This window comes from Mauremys mutica, chromosome 4 (assembly GCF_020497125.1).
Source record: "Mauremys mutica isolate MM-2020 ecotype Southern chromosome 4, ASM2049712v1, whole genome shotgun sequence".
Taxonomy (NCBI): domain Eukaryota; kingdom Metazoa; phylum Chordata; order Testudines; family Geoemydidae; genus Mauremys; species Mauremys mutica.
Genome location: NC_059075.1, coordinates 114,559,505 through 114,577,645, shown reverse-complemented (window position 1 = coordinate 114,577,645; position 18,141 = coordinate 114,559,505). Strand labels below are relative to the sequence as shown.

The 18,141-nt window shown below is 42.5% G+C and overlaps 1 pseudogene; it reads left to right on the top strand.

Moving 5' to 3' along the window:
* The window catches only part of LOC123369017, a 322,921-nt pseudogene that overhangs the window by 13,869 nt on the left and 290,911 nt on the right, over positions 1-18,141 (top strand).

Here is an 18,141-nt window from a genome sequence, read left to right as displayed (position 1 = left end):
GCAATTACTGTATGTATTTGATTCCTTTAACCAATTTTAACTCTCACCTTTTTTCTTTCTTTTCTTTTTTTTATGAATAAATGTTTATCAGCTAGATTTTTGGGTAAGATTTAAGTTATATATTGACCTGAGTGTGTGGCTTGTCCTTTGAGATCAGAAGAACCTTTTATTTGAAGAGATTGGTTTTAAAGAACCACTCATCTCTAAGTCTAGTGTTTTCGGTGGTAATATAAGGACTGGAATGCCTAAGGAAACTGCTTTCTTGACTTCTTGTAAGCCAGTGTGGTGAAACAGAAGTTTACTTTTGTTGCTGGTTTGGTATATCCTATGAGGGATTAGCCACCAGTCTTGGAGTGTATCTGCCCAATTTCTCAGCACTTTTTCCTGAATTTGGCATTCTCAGTTGTGACCCACTGAGGCATGGTTACAATGTGTTAATCACATACCTCCGGGCGGGAAGGGGAGGGATCAGCTGTGGAGGGATCTGACAGGGTGCAGTCAGGTGCAGTAACCCAAGCTGCCACCAGAGGGCGGGAAGAGAAGAGGAAGTGGCTCCCATCCCGGCTACAGCAGAGAGGTAAAGATCCTGATCCTGCCGTGCCCCATGGCCTCTTGCTCTGGGGACCACCCCATTCCCCCACTGTGCCCCATTGCCCCTGGCTGGCTCTTCAGTATGGTGACTGACCACCCCTTTGCCCTCAGCCAGACCTTTGCTCTAGGAACCACCCCAGCCCTGTGCCCCATTGCCCCTGGCCGGCCCCTTGCTCCAGGGACCTTCTCCATGCTCTGGGGACCAATCCCTCACATGCCATGTCCCAATACCCCCAGTTGGCCCCTTGTTCCAGGAGGTATCCCGTAGAGAATGGGGATCTGGCAAATTCAGTCTCCCTGCACTATCCCCTCTTCCCCTGCGGCATGTGGAGTCCTTAAAATAAAATCCACCCTCCCTTGTAAACAAGGGCTCACTCAGCTGAAGGGAACTCACCTAGCTCAGTAAAAGACTCTGTTTAACAATGTGATTAAAACTTTGATTAATTGTGATTAATTATTTTAATCACTTGACAGCCCTAGTATTTACTTTTCCTGTTTCTAACAAATGGGAGCACATAAGGTGGAGGAGAAAGAGAATAGAAAAGGTGGGGGAAATGCAGCTTTTTTCTTTTTTTTTTGATTCTGGGTGGCTCGTCAGTTATGAATGGATGCTTTGGCTGACAGGTCAACTGTTGCTTGGACTCTGGTTTACATTCTGTTCAGGGATGTCATCTGCTTGGGTCTTTTCTCCTTAGGGCATGATTGTAGTCATTTCACTATGCTGATGCAGTGCAGCTGATTTCAGGATTTGATGGAAGGCAGAGAGAATGAGATATGGGATAGGAGTAAGTAAGTGGTGAGAGAAGCAGAAGGTAATACAAGGAAGAGAGGCAGAATAGGATCTTATGTGCTTCCATGATGCTAGCAATTAGGTATCCCCACTGATGGGTTGAGGACTGGATGTCATCTGCTTGGGTCTTTTCTTCTTAGGGCATGATTGTAGTCATTTCACTATGCTGATGCAGTGCAGCTGATTTCAGGATTTGATTTTCAGGACTCACAAGTGAAGAACAAAGTTCTTTGAGCAAGACCTAATGGCCTTCATCTCAGGAAGAAAGTCTTTCAGTCTGGTCTGCTTCTTTTTCTTGGTGGTCAGGGAAGATGAGATGAGTTGAGATGATCAGCTGGCTTGTGCAAGGACACGGTGAGATATATATATATATATATATATATTTTTTTTTCAAAATCTCTTTTTAAGAACACCCAGAAAGAAAAAAGTATTATTTTGTCCACCAGTTAGGCCTAATATCCAACACACCAATTTTGTTTGATTAATTTCTGGTTCTCCATTTTCTGTTTTTAACATACATGATTTCTCTATAGTCCTTGAATTATATCGCTATGACCTTTTTTTTTTGTTTGGACTAATTTAGTCTCTGTCTGGTTCTCCTGCACCTGTTTATAGCATTCATTAGTAATTTGACTTATTTCCCATCAGCATTTGTTGTTATAGGTTATTGTGGCATCTTACGAACTTTCACATACTTTTTATGTTTGAGCTCACAATTGGAGTAAACTTGTAAACCCAGTTATCACAGCAGAGATTTCTCTCAGCAGTCTATTAATTTGAGGTCTCTGGAATCACCAAGACTCTCACTTGGCCGTATATTTAGCTCTCAAGTAATTTCTCCCACAAGTATAGAACACAGTAGAGCAAGTTGCTACAAATGATAGGTCAGCAATGTTTTGTGTGTGCAAAGGGGGAGGACTTGTTCATAACAACTTTGCAAAAAGTCTGTATAGCTACGAGTCTGGTGTATTTTAGAGTCCACCCGATTGACCTACATGGTAGTGAGAATTCACAATGAGATCATCGGTCATCTGAGCAGGGATTCTACTCAGATGCACAAGTGGTCACTAAAGGATTCACTGACTTAGGACATTTTCAACCTTTGGGATTTTCTGAACATAGATCCTTTCACAACAAGATTCAACACCATGTGCCCACTTCTGTTCAAGAGCAGGCTCAGACATTTAGTTGATGACAGATGTGTTCTTTCTCAGTTGGAGGATTGATCTAATGTATTCTTTTCCCTCTTTCCCATTAATATTAAATGTGGTGGCAAAGATAAGGCTGGACTCAGCCACAATGATACTAGTTGACTTGGTAGGGGAGAAACAGCAATGGTACATTCTGATGGGATCCCTGGAGTACAACCTGGAACTGTGGGACCACTGTGCCCCCTTAACTCTGAAAGCTATGTTGGTGACAAGCAGCCAACCCCTTCCAGGCGCTGTGATCACTCAGCCATCAGCACGTGGAGACTCACACCCTGCAAAATTGCATGAATGCTCTCTAAGTCACTCATGAATCATACAGAGAGAAGCACCAACCAATTCCACCCAAGCCTTGCACCCCAGAAATATACCCCCTTTGACAGTCCAAGCTCATTAATTAGTTTGTCGCTTCCTCAAAGGAAAGTGGACATGTACCAGTCTTTGTAATCAGAGCCGAGATTTCCTGAGCACCTCAACCAAAAACACAGTTTTAAATAAAATATAAAATGGATTTATTAACGAAAGAAAGATAGATTTTAAGTGATTAGAAGTAGCAGGCATAGCGATCAAAGTAGGTTACAAAGGAAATAAAAATAAATTCACAGTCTAAATTCCACAGACTAAGCTAGATTGGAATCAAGCAGTCTTTCCCCCTAAGAGATGTTATAGGCAGCTCACAGTTCTCAATACACAGGCTGGATTCCCTTCCCAGCTTGGAAGTTCAAAGTCTCTGTCTTCCAAATGATCTTCCAGGTGTTGAGATGGAGGAGGAGAGAGGCCAAGTGATGATGTCACTGTCGCTCTTTTATACTTTCTTCCAGCTGCTAGAAGAATCTTTGTTGTGACGTCGGGATTAGGCTACCCTCATTGTGTACGTGCCCTCTTTGAGGAGTCTCTGGGATAGTGGATTCTTCTTGATTGGCCATCAGTGCCTGTCTGGCCATTGATAGTTGCTCCTTTGTCGTTGCTGAAAAGACCAGCTGTGGGCATCTTCCAACCTCACAACATATTTCAGTAACACATATAGCAATACTTCATATACAATGATAGTACATACAGTTCAACAGTATATTAAGGTTCAACAGATCAAGACTTTTAAAATAATACCTCGCAAGGCATGCATTGTACAAAACATATCATGATCATATGACAGTATTGAATATGGGGGTTCCAGAGTTCCTATTTTGAGGTACAGAGTGTCACATATATGGACTTATTTTTCTTATGCAAAGGAAATTACAGCTTCTACCATTAACACTGGATGTGCTGTTCCAGCAGCAAGGGAGTATTTTATCCAGATCCTCAACTGTTACATTTAGCAGCTTGGGGCATGGGCGCCAACTTATATGGGCTCTTGGAGCTAAAGCCCCAGGAATATTCATAATCAGGGGCTCTGCTCCACCAATATTTGGAAATATTAGATTTTTCCCCCTCCCCGGAGTTTCCCTGCTTGAATGTAAAGAGAGCACACAGCATGTCTCTCTCTCTCTCTCCTTTGCTGCTGCTGCCGGTAGCCTAAGGGCTGCAGCATTAACATAAGAGGAATGTGCTAAGCATTAACATAAGAGGAATGTGCTAACGATTGCTGAAGCACTCAGGAGGGGGAGGGGAGTGGAGGGGGCCTCCCCTCTCCTCCCGCCCTTACCTGGAGGAGACACAAACGGGCCAGGAGACAGACATCATTCACCTTAGCAGCAGTTGGGACTTCCGTGAGTGTTTGACCCTAGGGGAATAACGGACAGCGCTGGGAGCGCGGCTCCCAGCGCTGGGGCTCTGACTACACTGGCGCTTTGCAGCGCCACAATTTGCAGCGCTGCAGAGGGTGTGTTTTCACACCCTGCTGCAGCGCTGCAAATTTGTAAGTGTAGCCAAGCCCTATGATTTTTTATTATGTTTGAGTGTTTGACCCTATGATTCCCACCCTGCCCCAGCCCCAGTCCCAGCCCCCCAGTGAGGCACAGCAGCCTGCACAGGGGAGGGAGGAAGCCACATGTGAAGGCAATGCCCCCTCCCCCAGCACCCACCAACCCACCCGCCACAGGAGGGATAGGAGAGGGAGGCTTCCTAGACCTGAGCAGCTGGGGCTTGGGTGAATTTTATGACACCCTGCTCCCCCACCCCATAGCCAGCCACCACCCTGCCTACCCCACTTCTGCCCCATGCTGGGCAAGGGGCAGCCCCATCCCCCATCCACAGTGAAGTTATGGTGAGGGGCAACATGGAAGGCCACCTGTGCCCCCCCAGTACCCATCATAGGGGAGGGGAGTGAGCTTTCTGGACCTGAGAGGGGCTCTAGGAGCATGTGCAGAGTGTGTGTGCCATGGAGGGCAGGAGGGAACCCTCCCCTGGAGCTTGCTGCTGCCAGTGGTGGTGATGGGGAGTCCTCTCTGGCCCTAGCCCTGGGGCAGCCTGTCTGCACCCTAAGTTCCTCATCCTCAGCCCTGCCTCACCCCAAAGCCTGCACCCCCAGCACCGAGCACGCTCCTGCACTGTGAACCCCTTATCCCCAGCCCCACCCCAGAACCCTCACCTGAGGGGAAAAACATGCAACTTAAATTTGGTGGTCAGTTTGGAGTATCATTGTATTTAGCACAATATTTGATTATTTTACACCCTTCAAAGTATGTAACTGGTCGTATACAGGTGTTTTCTCTGAATACTGTCTGTGTGCCTCAGTTTCCCCAATGCATTTCTTAAGGCTCTAGATGGTGGGATAAGGGGGTGTGATTGTTGTAAAGCCCTAGAGGGCCAGTGTGATGCTGTCTGCACAGAGAATGGCTGACACCCTGTCTCCAGGCAACTGATGGCCTGGGCCACTCTCCTGCAAGGTGCCAACTGAAGGTGTTTGGAGTATCATTGTATTTAGCACAATATTTGATTATTTTACACCCTTCAAAGTATGTAACTGGTCGTATACAGGTGTTTTCTCTGAATACTGTCTGTGTGCCTCAGTTTCCCCAATGCATTTCTTAAGGCTCTAGATGGTGGGATAAGGGGGTGTGTGATTGTTGTAAAGCCCTAGAGGGCCAGTGTGATGCTGTCTGCACAGAGAATGGCTGACACCCTGTCTCCAGGCAACTGATGGCCTGGGCCACTCTCCTGCAAGGTGCCAACTGAAGGTGTTGGAGAACAAAGAGATCAGGTGGCCTCCTAATGCTTGGAAAAGAGACAAAGGCCAGAGGAGGGAGTGTCAGTGCCTGTGCAGACTTCCGGGAAGCGCATGGTGTGGAAGGGGATGCTGGGATGCTTTGGAACAACTCCATACAAAGCCAGTCAGGACTCTGGGGGAGCCTCCTCTCTGAGCATACTGTCTCCAGGGCAAGAAGCTTACACCTTCCTGGGTCTGACCTCGGAGCATTCAGCATGCCCTTCCACACTGTGCACTTTCCGCAGCGAGTCTGCCCAGGCAGGTCCTGGGGCAACCAGAGGTCCCTGCACCCCAACTCCGCAGTCAGATGTGACTCTCAGCCAGACAGTAAAACAGAAGGTTTATTAGATGACAGGGATACAGTCTAAAACAGAGCTTGTAAGTACAGAAAACAGGACCCCTCAGTCAGGTCCATCTTGGGGGGTGGGGAGCCCAGACCCAAGTTCTGGGCCTCTCCCGATTTCCCCAGCCAGCTCCAAACTGACACTCCCTCATCTGGCCTTTGTGTCTCTTCCGGACAAGGAGGCCACCTGATCTCTTTGTCCCCAACACCGTCAGTTGGCACTTTGCAGGGGAAACTGAGGCACCCACACAGTATTCAGAGAAAACATTAAGAACATTCCCACTTTGTCACAACAGGTGCAACAAAATTTAATACCGTATATTAGGTATTAATAGGCAAGTGCTGCTTCTGACTTTCCACTTTTAATTGACCCTTGTGGTGCTGACGCATTGTAGCTTCATTTTATATCAGCTTACAGGGTGAGAGCGGGGGCGGGGGGGGGGACACCACCATTTTGGGCCCCACCAAAAATTATATGAACCTGCCGCCTATGGCTTGGGGAATAGGACTTTAACAGATTTAGAGAAATCTTGCTCCTTAGATGTGCAATGTGTTTCAATTCAAGAACAGTCAACTAGAAAATGTTATGATTTGATATAGAAAAGATTTGTTGTATAATTGCTTGATTTAAAAATTGGGTTTATTTAGTCTGAAGAAGAGAAGACTGAGAGGGGACATAAGAGTTTTCAAGTACATAAAAGGTTGTTACTAGGAGGAGGGAGAAAAATTATTCATCTTAACCTCAGGATAGGACAAGAAGCAATAGGCTTAAATTGCAGTAAGGGTGTTTTAGGTTGGACATTAGGAAAAGCATCCTGTCAGGGTGGTTAAACACTGGAATAAATTTCACAGAGAGGTTATGTAATCTCCATAATTGGAGATTTTTAAGAGCAGGTTAGAGAAACATCTGTCAGGGATGGTCTAGATCAGCAGTTCTCAACCAGGGGTCTGGGCCCCCCTGGGGGGCCACAGGCAGGTTTCAGGGAGTCCACCAAGCAGGGCCAGTGTTAGACTCATTGGAGCCCAGGGCAGAAAGCTGAAGCCCTGAGTTCTGCCACCTGGGTTTGAAGTTGAAGCCTGAGCAACTTAGCTCTGTGGGGCCTGCTGTGGCATGGGGCCCCAGGCAGTTGCCCTGCTTGCTACCCACTAATGCCAGTCCTGTATTTTATATGTAGAAAACCAGTGGTGGTGGCACATGTGGACCATGGAGTTTTTATAGCATAGTGTGGGGGCATAGAAAGAAAAAGATTGTGAACCACTGTTCTAGATAATACTTAGTCCTGCCATGAGTGCAGGGGACTGGACTAGATGACCTTTCGAGGTCCCCTCCATTCGTACGATTCCACAGTTCTATGATAAGGATATTGATCTTGCGTCAGCTCCTATTCAGTGTATTTTAGAATATTTATTTAACTTTAAAAATGTGTTTATTGCCTCACTTAAAGTACATTTAGCAGCAATAGTAGCTTATCATACATCTACTGATAGTAAATCTATCTTTTCACGTGACTCTTAAAAAGATTTTGAAGGGTTTATTAAACTTGTATCTGCCAGTAAAAAATCCAGTTCTTCCATGGGATTTAAACTTGGTATTAACAAAACTTATGTTTCCACCATTTGAACTCTGTCAGGGTGTTCTTTATTTCATCTTTAAATTAAAACAGCTTTTATAATAGCAGTCACATCTGTTAGAAGAATTTGTGAACTGCATGCATTGATTCTTGACCCTTCCTACACTGTTACTCAAAGTCAAAATTGTACTTAGACATCAGCCCATATTTTTTCCTGAAGTAATTTTGGACTATCATGTTCATCTATTAATTTACTGGTCTTCTTTCCTAGACCTCATGCTCATAAGAGGAGTCTAGATTACATTGTTTAGATGCCAAGAGAGTTTTGTCATATTATGTGAATAGGACTGAGGAGTTGTAGGCTTCTCCCAAATTATTCATTTCCTATGCTGGAAATTTTAAAGGTCAAGCTATCACTACATAATCCTTGTCTAGATGGGTTAGGCAGTATATAGAGGAGAGTTATAAGATCTCTTCTGTTTCTCCTCCTGGGGGTCTTAGAACTCACTGCACACGAGCAATAGCTACCCTTGTTATATGTGCTAGATGTGTTCCCCTTACTGAAATTGCAAAGCCACCACTTGGCGTTCTAGTCACTCTTTAATTTAACATTATGCTTTAGATTTTGTAGCTAGATCTGAGGCTCAGTTTGGCAGAGTGGTGCTTCAATCTTTAATTAGGAGGACCCTGTGTCCCTCTACCTTTTTATTTACTGCTTGCCAAATGATCCCAAGAATAGAAATATGCAGAGGACACTTGAAGGAGAAATGAAAGTTACTTACATGTAGGTGGAGTTGTTTGAAATAAACTCTGCATATTCATATTCCCAGTCTGCCTTCCCCTTTTCTGCTGAGTTCTAATCAATTTTATACTCTTTGTTAACAGTGGCAGGAACTGAGGTGGCACCATGCCCCCTTTTATAGCCTCCCCCTCAGAATGTGCTTGAATGATGAGGGAAGGAGTAGGAGGGGTGCATGTGTGCTCTAATGGATACTGTATCAGCAGGTTCCACCATCCGGTCTGCACTGGATGGTGCATCCCAAGAATGTGAATATGCAGAGTCCATCTCAAAGAACTCTAGTTACAGGTAAGTAACCTTCATTTATTTCTGTATATAAAACTTCAATGTTTTCGCCCCAGGTATCTTTCATACTAGGTTCCTAGGTTTAGAGGGAAAGGCCTTCTGTGAAAGAGTTGTGCAAGGCTGTCATCTGGCAGTCTACGTATATTTGTTACAAGGCACTACTGACTTTTACTGTGAGCTTCATAGATGCTTGGCCTTAGATGGGTGCTGAGCATTGTCATTTTGTAATGGCCTTTTTCTCCCCAGCTGGGGAACCTGTGTGCACTGTTACTTGGAACCCATTGGTCCAAATTGTTAAAAGAGGCAGTGCAGTTTGGTGAGAGGAGAATGACAAATATTTAGAAGTCGATGATTGATCATATTGTCTTGACAGTTTGAACAGCAAAGGGAAATCAGTTGGTCCAGAATGATGATTACTTAATATCCTTGCAGATTTACAGATAGGAAAAAACCTTTTAATTCCCCCCCCCCCAATTCCATAATATATATGTATTTCCCAGAAATCACTTAATAAATGTACTTTACTTTCTTTTGTATTGTCAGTTTTGCGTTTTGACAGAATATGTTGCAGAAATTGATCCGATCCTGTTTCTTCATATGTTCACACCTGTTATAATATTTACTGCCGCTTTTGAAATGGATTTTTATATATTTCGGAAATCATTTTGGCAGGTAAGATGTGATTTCAGAAACTTCCTATTAGAGTTCATTATATGGAAAAGATAAGAGGTAATTGTGTCCTTGTTTTTCTTTGTGGCTGTAAAGTGGTTGCAATGGTTTGGTATACATTATAAATTATAAAAAGAAAAGGAAAAGCTTAATTGGAGCAATAGGACTTTAGAAACCTTTTTACTTTTTTAAATGTAGCGCCATCTCATCTGTGAGTTGGGAGTTTGCCTCTCTCAACCTGGAGTGAAGAAGAGAGAGGTCTTGGGGAGAGAGAACTGGGGTAGGTCATAGCCCTCAATTTCTCTGTCTTTCCAGTGCTGATCTTAAGGTCTGTGGAGAAGGGTATTAGAAAAGGTCTGCTCAACAGAGAGCTTAGAGGCAACTTCAGTGTAAAAGACCCAGTATACTCCTCAGGAGACTTCTGCCAGCCTTGTTTTCTCCTTCATCACCCTGTCAGATGTCCATTCAATCTCTTCAGGAAAGAGAGTTGTCCCATGGTTACCCAGGCTGCCACAAATTTTTCTGGAGTGAGTGCTCCTTTCAGCACCTCCAGCTAATTCTACTATCTTTGAGCATGAAGAGTTTCTTCTTTAGCATGCCCCCATCCCTCAACATCCAGAATTGTTCCTCAATCTTGAGAGGGGGCACAGGTGCTCCTTTCTATGCTGCAGTTCCAGTATTCCTTTGACAGCTGTTACCAGTTAAACCAGTTGTTTAAAAGATGCTGATTTGGCTGGCACTGCCTGCTGCTGATAAATAAAACTAGCTGAACAGGGAGAAAGGCTTCTACCTATGAAAAAACATAAATGGATGAGGATTAGTTGGTTGCACCTAAATATATAAAAATAATAAACAACATAGTGGCTCAGAAAGTAATACCTGTAGTTAAGGTTGCATGCATTTTCCATTATAAGATTTTGTTTTAGTTGCTTATAACTTTGACAAACTTAAACTGTTTGGGATGAAAATTTCCATGCTAGAGGTATGAGTCTGTATGAATCAGAACGTGTCTGGCAAGTTTCAGCTAAAATGATAAAGCTGTTTCCAAGAACAAGGTTATGGAAAAACACGTTTTGCCCATGTAAAAGAATAATTCTTACAACTCTTTCATTGAAAAAACATAGCACCTCTGCTGTGGAACAAGATACTTTAAATTTGTCATTGGGGCAGGGTTGCTCTGGTGTCAGAGTTGTGCCTTTTACTTTGTCTGTGAAAATTTGCCCAAATTGGGCACGTGCTCAGTGGAGTCTAATAAGAGTTTGACAGCTAAATTCTCCAAAGAGTCAGTCTGCACTGAGCATGCTCTATCCCCTTGCAACTCCTATATGCTGACCGGATTGTGCATGCGCTATCTCAGGGTTAGAAAGGACTAGCAGGACTTTCCCTGCAACTGCTTCTCTTGGCTGCTGGATGCTGCTTGGCATTGGGTATGTGGACAGAGAGCAGGCAGACTGTGTTTCCTGTGCTCTCAGTGCTCCTGGTGCTGGCACCTAGTCAGTGAGGAGGAGGAAACAGACAGACTTGAATGCAAAAGGATCAGGAGTGTGGGTGGAAGGGGTGAGATATGCAGGGCAGAGACACACAGGAGCTCAGGGGTGGATTTAGGAGCATGGGGGGAGGGGAATAGCAGCAGGACAGTAAGGGGAGATATGAACAAGTGATAAGGGAAAGAGATGCGGTGGAGGAGAGAGGAAAAAGCAAAGGATAAGGATGATAGGAGCAATGAGTGGGGACAGAGGCAGCAGTTAAACTGGGGGGGAAATGGACCATGCCAGAGAGGAGCAGGAACTGAGGTGGTGGGGATAGGGCAGAAGGGGCCAGGGAAAGGCTTGTGGAGGACTGGGGCAGAAGAGTCTGTAACCACTAGTTACTACGTTCCCTGACATAATTTAGATTTTAACATATTATTCTTGAGTCTCAACATTCCTTTGCTTTCTAGTAAATAGTTGTGAAACCTTTTGGGTCAAGTGTGTCTCCATCCCCCTATAGTGGCAGGTTCACATGGAAAAGTCTTATTCTAATACCAGTTACTACAGTAACTCAAGTGACAGAGGACTATGCTGTGGCTCTAGAGATCAACCCAATCCTGCTGAAGACCGTATTTGGGATCGTTATGGTTCCACAGAATGGAATTTTTGTTCTTTTCAGTTTTATGGCTTTTTAAAAAGGAAATTGCATCCAAAATTTTAAAAGAATATTAAGATTGCAAAGTCCAGTATGCAAAGTTAGGAAATGATTGAATTAAGTGTGCTCATGCAACCTTAATTGGCCCTCTTGTTTATGCATTAGTACAGTCTTTAGTTACATGATCTCACAGTATATTTTCTTCAGGATCCCTACCTCATTTAGTGCACCTGATGGACTGTGCTTTGGGAACTCATTCAGGATGTTAGGTGAATGAAGATCTTGTGTATAGGATTCCTGCCTCATTTGTTGCAGAGGTTGGAAAGTGTGATGAATGAGGAAGGGAACTGCAGGAAGAGAAGGGATTGCCTCATGGTTAAGACAGTTGAATGTCACACTGGAGAACTGGACTCTGTCCCTGCTTATGCCCCAGAGCTTCTTTGTGATGCAGGGCAAATCACTTAAACCAAAACTTTCATAGATGTCCATGGTGTATTCATCATTTTCTGAGTACCCAGCATGAGACACGGGTCTGATTTGCTGAAGTGCCGAGAACTCGCAAGTGAGGTCAATGGGAGCTGTGCTCTGAAGATATAAGTGCTATAAAATGCTAAGTACACTGAAAAAAATAAAGCTCTAGGCATCTCATTGGGCACCCAAAATTAGCTGACGTTTTTGACAATTTTGTTTTTAATCTCTGTCCCTGAGTTTCCCCACGTGTAAAATGGGGATAATATTCACCTCATCTCATGGGTTTTGTGAAGATAGGTTCATTAACATTTGTAAAATATTAAGATACTCTGGGTATGTCTATACTACCCGGCGGGTAGCGATCAATCTGTCGGGGATCGATTTATTGTGTGTAGTGTAGATGTGATAAATCGATCCCCGATCGCTCTCCCATCGATTGCTGAACTCCAGCAGTGCGAGAGACGGAAGCAAAGTCGACGGGGGAGCCGCGGCTGTCGATCCAGCGCTGCGAGGACGTGAAGTAAGTAATTTTAATTTGATCTAAGATACGTTGACTTCAGCTACGCTATTCTCATAGCTGAAGTTGCATGTCTTAGATCAATTTCCTCCCCCTCCCCAGAGTAGACCAGGTCTATGATGACACCACTGTAGAAAAGCCAATGAGGAAATTAGTAATTATATTCAATGCAGGGTTTGGATGGTGTGCAGCAAACAATGTATGGCGTTACACCCCGAATGATGAGAATAAAAAAGAAATATTGACTAGCTACCCATTCAATGAACAGCTGTCCGTCCTGTGCATTGTATGAGGTAGAGTCTGGAAAATATTGGATGTAATCATATAGATTCATACATCTGAAGGCCAGAAGGGACCACTATGATCATCTAGTCTGTCCTCCTATATAATACATGCCACAGAACTTATCTAAAATAATTCCTGTTTGAACTAGAGCACATCTTTTAAAAAAAATCCATTCTTGAGTTAAAAATGTCCAGTGATAGAGAATCTACCACAACTTTTGTTAAATTGTTCCAATGATTAATTACCCTCACTGTTAAAAGTTTACACCTTATTTCCAGTCTCAATTTGTCTAGCTTCAACTTCCAGCCATTGTATCATGTTATGCCTTTGTTTGCTAGTTTGAAGAACTCATTATCAAATATTTTCCCCCTGCAATCAAGTGATCTCGTGACCTTCTCTTTGCCAAGCTAAATAGATTGAGATCCTTGAGTCTATCATTGTAAGAAATGTTTTCCAATCCTTTAATCATTTTTGTGGCTCTTCTCAGAACCCTTTACAATTTATCAACATACTTCTTGACACACTGTCATCATTGTAGCAGATCCCAAGGGGACTTAGCCTTCTTGCAGATAGCCCACTACCCAAATGGATCTCTAGCTAGTCATTAAGGTGGTCATGCTTGATATGCAGTTTATGTCCATTGTTGGCAATCTTAGCATGCCATCAGACCTTTTTCATTGCCACTTGATTGCTGGTGGTGTAGCTGCATTTCCTTGGTGTAAACACTTTGGTCTTTCGTCCTAATAATATGTCTATGCCAAGAAAGCTGCCAAAACTGAATCAGTGCTGATGGATATGGTTGCTGGGTTCAGCTTTGAATATCCTTATTTCTGATCTTGAACTGTCATTTAATATGAAATAGCTGATGAAGACAACAAGAATCAAAAATGTCAATTTAGTGCTCTATGGCCTTGCTTGGTGCTCACATTTCGCTGCCACACAACAGAGTTGGTATAGCCACGATTCTGTAGATCTGCTGCTTGGGGTCCAGACTTCCCCACAGAGTCCACAGAAAGGCCTGAAATATGACAACAGCTGCTGCTTTGCAAGTATCCACATCTTTTAAGCATCCTCCAGCACTGTCAATAATGCTTCCTAAGTATATGACAGTTGCCACCTGCTTTATGTCTCACCTGGAATGGTAAATACTAAGCTGGTTGTAATCTGTACCTGCAGGCTGCTTGATGGTGTTTTTTGAATTTTGGACACTAGAGCTAGTAAATAAAGACTGTATTGTAATACGTATGCACAAGGGAGCTGAATTAGGATTGCATGAGTAACTTTAATTTTGGCGTTTCCTAACTCTTGAGTGCAGTCTTAATGTTCTTATAACAAGGTTTTTTTAATGTAATTATTATATAGATAAAGATCGACTATGTTCCCCAACCCTCACTTTAAAAAAAAAAAAGTGATCAGTATGTATATCAGCACTTCAATATTTGCCTTTTCAGTTCAGATATAAACTCTTCTGTGAAAGCTGACAGTTAGAAACTGGCTGAAGAAATTATACAGAAATGTTTAAATTAGAGAAAACAAAATGAAATCTGAACAAAGAAACTGTTATCCAGCCCCTGATGGGAAAAAATATCTTTGATTCCTGCAGTTTGGTGGTGGTTGGGAAAATATTTTAATGCCCTTTCAATTTTCAGTAGCTGAAAGCATGCACAGACCAAATTGGCATTGTACATGACATAACCCAATATGCCATCTCCTGAGAAGCACATGTATCTTCTCATGGAAGTCTGCAAGTCCTAAAAGACCCTAACAGTTTGTTTATAGTACTGTACCAGTTAGTTGCTTTAGTCATGAACCTGGACCATATTGTGCTAGATGCTGTATTAACACAGAACAAAAATATGGTTCCCACTCTGAAGAGCTTACAATCTAAATAGACAAGACAGACGAAGGGTGGGGAAAGGGTATAACACACAAGCAGAGTGAACAATGTGATGGCAGCAAACATCATGTTCTATTATTTTTTTCTTTTGCTGGCTTTAGTTAGGAGGAAGGATAAGCTCAAGGAAGGGAAGAGAGTAAGGGGAATGGGAGAAGAGGGTTAGAGGGGTGATGCTGAGGTGACGAGGTTGTGGAGGAGAAGGAGGGCTGGAACAATAGAACAGGGCAAAAAAAAAAGTTCAGTCAAAACTGTAGAAAGTTCTTCAAAAAACTAAAAAGGTGCAGTCACTGATTCTGCCCCTACTAGCTGGAGTCTCTGGCTGTCCCCTTTGCACTTTTCTCTCAAACCTACATGGCAGGGTGAAGGGGAAGACACCACCTGGGTTCTAGTGCACAGTTCAGGGTCTGAGGGATGTTGTGGGGAAGGTACCAGACTGGGTATAGGAAGTGCCACTTAAATACTTCAGATTGTAGGCTGAATATTGGTAATTTGTTAGAGAGGCTTGTTGTTTTGGCAAACTCCTGCCATAGCACTAGGAAATTGGGGGTTCTTCATATTGACATGCGGATTATTGCTTCAAATCCCAGTGCAGTCGTGCTTGCAAGTCTAGTAAAGAAATTAAAACTTCCAGCTTTACAATATTTTTTTTAAAACTACTATAGGTGCTTGAAGGATAGTTAAAACAGCCCCCATTAACAATTTACTTGATGGGAAACCTCTTTGAACAGTTAAAAGAATAAGCAGGTGATAGGTGGTATCATTTGAAGTGGCCAGAATAACACAAAAAGCAATTCACAATTCAGCCACCCATGCAACCGTAACCCTGTCCTGTAGTGATGCCATGAGTTTAAAAAAAAAATCTGTTTTAAAAAAAAAATCAGTTAAATGTAATCCAGCACTACAAGCAGTGATATTATCCACTTGTGATTGTATGGTTATTGCAGGGTGTCTGCACAAAGAGGAATTAAGGTTGTTCACATGCCTTAAAAACTGTTTATTTTAATTTCTTAACATGTTTGGATTTCTATTAATTTAACCTTAACTCTGAAATTCCTAGGGTTTGTAATGCTTATTTATGGGATAATTATAATATCTCAATAATATTTGTACCTTTTAAATTACTTATATGCACTCAACCGTAAATCCAATTTAACATAGTTTTTGTCTGGGAATATAAAATGAATAATCTTGTGATACAATAGGATCTACGAATACTTTAAAATCTAATAATACATTTATGAATTGTCTTCACAGATATTTCTACTTTCATTTCCTGGCTTGTTGCTGAATTGTACTTTAATTGGAGTGTTAACTTATAAAATCAATAAGTATAACTGGAACTGGCACATGAGCATGTTGTTTGGAATCATTGTTAGCACAACAGATCCTATCCTCTCTGTGGCTTCTGTGAAAAACATTGGTATGTCAATTTTTCCAACAGTTTGGAAAGTATGAATATTTTTAGATTTAAATAATCTTGCACACAGTACAGAAATTGAGACATACTGTATTTCATCACTCTTGCTATTTTTCTAGCTTATCACATTCTTGAAAACAAAAATGGGGAAGAGGACTGGGAAAAATGAATTGCTAACATTTGTAAACAATCGAGGAAGACTCCCCAAAATAATAAAACAGAAGTTATAAATTGAATGTGGTGGACAGCAACAAAAAATTATCAAAACACTCCATCATATCTATCTATCTATCTATCTATCTATCTATCTATCTATCTATATCTATATATATATCTCCAAATATAACTGGTGCTATTAGTTATGGAGCTCTGCTTTGGATTCAGACAAGTTAATGTGAGCTAAAACAAAAGCCTCCGCAAGAATGTCATTGAAGCCAAATTATATTTAGGGCAAGAGCAAACTTAAAAAAAAACAAACTATTCTTTACTGACCTTTGTCTTTAGAACCCATAGTGAGTGATACAGTGACAATGTAACTAAACATAGATGGAGACCAAATGTTTTATAAGGGAAGCTTTTGTCCATTTCATTCTGAGGGAATGAAAGAAGCTAAAGAGTTGTTTATGATTTTTGCCAAAACCCTTAAAATTCTTAACCTTGAAGTAAAAGTGACTGTCCCTTATCTCTTTGAGCATAGGGAACATGCTAAGATCTGAAACTTGTTTTTTTCCCACAGCTGCAGCTAAAGCTTCCCCCAAAAACTTCTGACAAAAGAGGCCTGGATTTGAATGGGTTCTAGAGATGACATTCTGATCTCAGAACTGGAACCACATGTTCCTTCTGGCCACTGTATAAGAGAGAAGAAGGGCATGAGAAGTGAATCTTGTGGTGTGACAAAAAGCATCATAAATAAGGAAGAGCCTTATACGTGTTTTGAAGTTTCTCATATGTGATTCTATTATTCTTAGATTTTAATTTGAGAGCATCTTAATAGTTTGCATCCAGGAGAGTCAAGTTGTAGAGATGACCAAGCCACAGCAGCACATAAAGCTCAAAAGAAGGTGTCATTGTCTATTTTGAAAGATATTTATATTATATAGGATCCTTAGATAAAATTACCCCTTCCACAAGGTTGCCCTCTTTTTGGTATGGGAAGACATTTCTGGGACTATGCAGAGACCCTTCAAAGAAGAAATTACGGTTGTTTTTAAAATTACTACACATGCGGATACTACTTATGGTGTCCATGTGCCTCTGTACAGGAGTTAATAATGTTTTCACTAGCAATGTCCATTAGAGAGTATGCATGCTCCCAGCGTGACCTCACTCCACTCCCCCTGCCTACCTGGGCACAGCGACCCTCCCCACCACTCAGTTTCTTGTGAGACAGAACAACATAGTGTTCCTGTGTTGTAATCTTGTTACTTAGTAATTAGACTGATGATAGTTAATTTGTTTTGTTTATACTTGTTTGTTAGTGTGTTACTGTTTCAGTTAGCTTGTTAGTAGATAGCTGGGCGCTCTCCACAACATTTCTCCCCTGTGGCTGTTCCCATCACGCACGCCCCTCTGTACAAGGGCTACCCTACAACTCTTCCAAACCAACTGTGGTACAGGCAACCCTGGATGCCCACTATGCTATTCTGATGACAATGGGCATTTTGGAACCCATGGGCTACATACACCCTGTTGTTGTTGTGGGTACCTGTCAGTCTTCCTACAGCTGACACACATCAAGCACATCAAGCACCTTTACCAACACCACAGGGACTGCCCGGCACCTCTGAACAGGGGGCTGAAGCAGAGGAGGAATTCTCTGACCAAGATGATCCACCTGAAGTCCACTTCTCCTCATCCTCACCAGAGAACACAATTACGCCCCCACTTCCCTCCACAGATGATAATTCCAAACAATTTCAAGTCCTCTATAAGAGAGTTGTCAGTTCACTGGACATCTCGCTCTGGAAGAGGTCCAGGAATCTCGACACAAGTTAGTAGATACATTACACACATCAACCTCATCTAA